Here is a 6,000-nt window from a genome sequence, read left to right on the forward strand (position 1 = left end):
GGCTATTTCCATGCACTGTTTCACCACCTCTCTCCCTCCACCTTCCACCATCACTCACCATCAACCACCTCCTTCCCAAACCTAACACAAATCTTTTATCCATTAAACTTCTAAACCCGACAACTAAAGTAAGGTAAATTAACATCACCAAATGTTGTACTGGCCAGGTCAAGAAAAGAAGACCCAGGGATGCAATCTGTCCAAAGCCATGTAAAGCTGTTAGATAAATGATACTTCTGACTTTTCATGTTGTATTTTCCGAGAGAGAGAGAGAGAGAGAGAGAAATACTTTTCTATGTTTTTTTTTATTCCCTTCCTCTTCCCACTATGGCACATCTTTGAAGGAGAATGGAATGAAGGGGAGGATGGAAGAGAGAGAAAGATTTTATGAGTGAGAATTAGCGATATGTACAGAAATATTTTCCAAGGAGAGGCATTTAATTCGGTTGTCTCACCGTGCAGAGCTGTTGGGGGCCCTTTAACAGCAGCCCCGTTTCTGTATTCTGAAATTTAAAGGTCCCGACAACCACTTTGACATCTGCTGTCAAGCATTAGGTCTGTACGGCAGCTGTGCTGTTAGGGCCCTGGGTGAGTAGGATGTCACATGGGACAGGGTTGATTGCCAAGCTGTTAGGGTGCCAGTGTGAAGTTGGCAAGAGGGCCAGGCATGTGTACGGGTTGAGTGGGTTGAGAGAAATCAGGTCTGGCAGAGGACAGAGAGGCTGGGTTAGAGGTTTATGATGTAGCAGTGGGAAAGTCTGGATGGGGCTCGCAGAGATGGAAGGGTGTCTGTGGTTGGGTGGGGAAGATGGCAGGCAGGGTTAAAGTAGGGTTGTAAGTCTAGTTCTTCTTTAATTCTCTCATGGGATGTGGGTGTCACTGACTGGGTCCACCATTTATTGCCTGTCCCTAGTTGCCCCTTGAGATGATAGTGGTGAGCTGCCTTCTTGAACCGCTGCAGTCCATGTGCTGTGGGTTGACCCACAGTGCCATTAGGGAGGGAATTCCGAGATTCTGATCCAGCAACAATGAAGGAACAGCGATATATTTCCAAGTCAGGAGGGGAACTTGCGGGGGGTGGTGTTCCCATGTATCTGCTGCCCTTATCCCTCCAGATGGATGTGGTCATGAATTTGAAAGGTGTTGTTAAGGATGTTTGGTGAATTTCTGCAGGGCATCCTGTAAAAAGTAAACACTGTTGCTGCTGAGTATCAGTGATGGAGGGAGTGGGCATTTGTGGATGTAATGCCAATATAGTGGGCTGTTTTGTTGAGGCTGTGAGGTAGGTGTCGGCTCAGTTGAATAGTTACTCAGGAGTTAAACTATGCATTTAATAGTCCAATATTTCCTGATAACAATTTTACTCAATTTCATCAGAACCGTCTGAATTCTTGGATTTATATGGAGACTTCCAGAGGGTTACAAGCGTAGAGGAATTGTCCAGTGAAATCTTCAATTCACAAGGTAATTCCTTCAGAGTCAGTTATGATGAGGATTCTGCAGGGTTTTCGTACACAACTCCCATCTAAATGGGAATAATGACAGTCTAACTGTTGGAAAATCGGGGGTATTGTTGCTCTCTGATATTCTGCCCAATGCATCCAAAATTGATCAGTCTTTGCGTGAAGGTAGAGAGAATGTATCCTCATGTCAGGCAGTGTAGATTGAGAAGTCATACTCTCAGGAGAAGGGGTAGCAGATTTAAAACCAAGATGAGAAATACATTCAAAGGGGCAGGAATCACTATCCAGAATGCGGTGATATTGAGCAAACTTGAGGAGGAAATAGACAGATATTTAATTTAAAATGGGTTGAAGATTCTAGTGATTGAGCAGGAAGGTGGGGTTCGGGCTAAGATGAGATCAGTCATGTCTGTATGAAGTAGCGGAGCAGACTGGAGATGTGCAATTGCTTACTTCTGCTCCTAGTTCTTATATTCACTCATCAACCATATGACATACACATTTCATTCAGGAATTATAGAATAGTGATTCCAGTTGGGTTCCCAATCTTGGAGAGGACCCCAACTCCATTTTAACTCCTTGGCTGCAGAATAATTCAGAACTGCCCAATTGCTGTCACATGCCAAGATTAACCAACTCATTTGTTGCTGGGAATAAGGAAATTTTAATTTAATAGACAATTGAGACAATAGGTGCAGGAGTAGGCCATTCTGCCTTTCGAGCCAGCACCACCATTCATTACGATCATGGCTGATCAACTTCAATCAGTATCCTGCTCCTTCCTTATCCCCATAACCCTTGATTCCAATATCCTTAAGAGCTCTATCCAACTGTTTCTTGAAAGTATCCAGAGACTTGGCCTCCACAGCCTTCTGAGGCAGAGCATTCCACACACTCACCACTCTCTGGGTGTAGAAGTTTCTCCTCAAATCTGTTCTAAATGGTCTGTGTCCTCTGGTTCGGGACTTGCCCATCAGCGGAAACATGCTTCCTGCCTCCAGAGTGTCCAATCCTTTAATAATCTTATATGTCTCAATCAGATCCCCTCTCAGCCTTCTAAACTCAAGGGTATACAAGCCCAGTCGCTCCAATCCTTCAACGTAAGATAGTCCCACCATTCTGGGAATTGACCTCTTGAACCTATGCTGCACTCCCTCAATAGCCAGAGTGTCTTTCCTCAAATTTGAAGACCAAAACTGCGCACAATATTCTAGGTGTGGTTTCACAGCTGCAGAAGAACCTCTTTGCTTCTCTACTCACTTCCTCTTGTTATGAAGGCCAGCATGCTATTCGCTTTCTTCACTGCCTGCTGTAACTGCATGCTTGCTTTCATTGACTGATGTACAAGAACACCTAGATCTCATTGTACTGCCCCTTTACCTAACTTGACACCATTTAGGTAGTAATCTACCTTCCTGTTCTTGCTGCCAAAGTGGATAACCATACATTTATCCACATTAAACTGCATCTGCCAAGCATCTGTCCACTCACCTAGTCGGTCAAAGTCACCCTGTAATCTGCTAACATCCTCCTCACATTTCACCCTGCCACCCAACTTTGTATAATCAGCAAATTTGCTAATATTACTTTTAATACCATCTTCTATCTCATTAATATATATTGTAAAAAGCTGCGGTCCCAGCACTGATCCCTGCGGTACCCCACTGGTCACCGCCTGCCATTCCAAAAGGGAGCCGTTTATCACTACTCTTTGTTTCCTGTCAGCCAACCAATTTTCAACCCAAGTCAGTATTTTGCCCCCAATACCATGTGCCCTAATTTTGCTCACTAACCTCCTATGTGGGACTTTATCCAAGGCTTTCTGAAAGTCCAGATACACTACATCCACTGGATCTCCCTTGTCCATCTTCAGAGTTACATCCTCAAAAAATTCCAGAAGATTAGTCAAGCATGATTTCCCCTTCATAAATCCATGCTGACTCTGACCTATCCTGTTACTGCTATCCAGATGTGTCATAATTTCATCCTTTATAATTGACTCCAGCATCTCTCCCACCACTGAGGTCAGACTAACTGGTGTATAATTCCCTGCTTTCTCTCTCCCTCCTTTCTTAAAAATTGGTATAACATTAGCCACCCTCCAATCTGCAGGAACTGATCCTGAATCTATCGAACTCTGAAAAATGATCACCAACACATCCATGATTTCCCGAGCCACCTCCTTCAGTACCCCGGGATGTAGACCATCAGGCCCTGGGGACTTATCAACCATCAGACCTAACAGTCTCTCCAACACCATTTCCTGGCAAATATAAATTTACATCAGTTCAGGTCCTTCAGCCACTGTTACCTCTGGGAGATTGCTTGTGTCTTCCCCAGTGAACACAGATCTGAAGTATCAATTCAACTCTTCTGCCATTTCTTTGTTCCTGTAATATATTCACCCGTTTCTGTCTTCAAGGGTCCAATTTTAGTCTTAACCATTTTTTTTTCCTTTCACATACCTAAAAAAAGCTTTTACTATCCTCCTTTATATTTTTGGCCAGTTTACCTTCGTACCTCATTTTTTCTCTGCGTATTTCCTTCTTAGTAATCCTCTGTTGTTCTTTAAAAGCTTTCCAGTTCTCCATTTTCCCACTCATCTTTGCTATGTTATATTTTATCTCTTTTGACTTTATATGTTTCTTAACTTCCCTCGTCAGCCACGGCCACCCCTGCCTCCTCTTAGGATCTTTCTTCCTCTTTGGAATGAACTGATTCTGCACCTTCTGCATTATACCCAGAAATATCTGCCATTGTTGTTCTACTGCCATCCCTGCTAGGGTATTGCACCATTGAACCTTGGCCAGCTCCTCCCTCATAGCTCCATAGTTCCCTTTATTCAACTGAAATATTGTCACTTCCGATTGTACCCTCTTCCTTTCAAACTGCAGATTGAAGCTTATTGTATTATGGTCACTACTTCCCAATGGTTCCTTCACTTCGAGGTTCCTGATCAAATCTGATTCGTTGCACAACGCCAGATCCAGAATTGCCTTCTCCATGGTAGGCTCCAGCACCAGCTGTTCTAATAATCCATCTCAGAGGCACTCCACAAACTACCTTTCTTGGGGTCCAATACCATCCTGATTCTCCCAGTCTACCTGCATGTTGAAATCCCCCATAACAACTGTAATAATATCTTTGCAACAGGCCAATTAACAAATCTAAAACTGGGAGTGTTATTCACCTGTGGCTAAAGTTATGCAGTTGTGGCACTTTACATGTGCTGATAAAATGTTAAACCTTCTATAGGCAAAAATAAATTGCTTCCCCAGCCTCTGAATATCTTAGTTTTAAAAAAAACATTATGTGCTGCAGAATTTATCTGCACTCAGGAGAGATGGAAATAGTTTTTAAATGGCTTGTATGAAGCTGGTCTAGCACCTGAATAAATCAGTACATTACTGCAAATGAATTCGAGCAGAAAACTCTCAAAATAAATAATTCCACTCAAAGCTTCTCACTGCTCTGTTTTAAAGATCCGCAGATGTCTTCTTGTTAGAAGGTTAAAGACATTCCTCCTGTGACTGCACCTGCGAATGTGGACCGCAGGAGTTTGAGGAGATAATTCAACACCAGCTTTCAAAGGATGGGCAACATCTGCATTCCATTAATGTGTTAACAGGAAACAACATTTATTGTGTAATACAAAGAGCCAACTTTCCTTCCAGCCCCCTGCAGACAACTTTATGGTAGGACACCGGAAGGAGATTTCCAGGTTCTTTTTTTTTGGCATGCCTTTGTGGACCTTCTTGTTGACGGATGCCTCTCTGAGACTGAAGAGCTCTCAAACTAACAGGAAAGGCAATGTTGAAAATCACACAACAACAGGTTATAGTCCCACGGGCTACCTGATGAAGGAGCAGTTCTCGGAAAGTTTGTACTTTCAAATAAACCTGTTGGACTATAACCTGTGTGATTTTTAATTTTGTCCACCCCAGTCCAATATCAGCTCCTCCTCATCAGAAAATGCAGTCTAGCATTTGATTCATGTTATTGCCCCTTGTTAATCTGAATCTGAACCATGCCATCCTGTACACATTCCAGGATATGTTCACTTCATTGAAATGCTCCATTCCACCAAAAGATCATTCCACTGCTTCTTTAAAGAGATAGGTTTGCTCACTGAGCTGGAAGTTCGTTTTCAGACATTTCTGCACCATACTAGATAACATCTTCAGTGAGCCTCTGGATGAAGCACCGGTGGTATAGCCCACTTTCTATTTATATGTTTGAGTTTCCTTGGGTTGGTGTTCTAATTTTCTGTGGTGATGTCATTTCCTATGGTGATGTCATTTCCAGTGCTTCTTTAAAGCTGGCATTGGTGGCCTGGAGCTCTCAAATGTGGCACCTCCTTCCTTGCATTGTTCCCTTTGTTCAATTAACAGAAAATGTAGCTTTTGAACAGAAGCTGATTGTGGACTGAATAAAATGAAGCTGTGACAAAGTGATGATTACTAGAGAAATAGATAAGTGATTGAAGTGACCTGTTACAGGGGTTGTCAGCTATAACACTGTATGTGGGGTGCAGGCA

The sequence above is a fragment of the Hemiscyllium ocellatum genome, chromosome 22 (assembly GCF_020745735.1).
Source record: "Hemiscyllium ocellatum isolate sHemOce1 chromosome 22, sHemOce1.pat.X.cur, whole genome shotgun sequence".
Lineage (NCBI taxonomy): Eukaryota > Metazoa > Chordata > Chondrichthyes > Orectolobiformes > Hemiscylliidae > Hemiscyllium > Hemiscyllium ocellatum.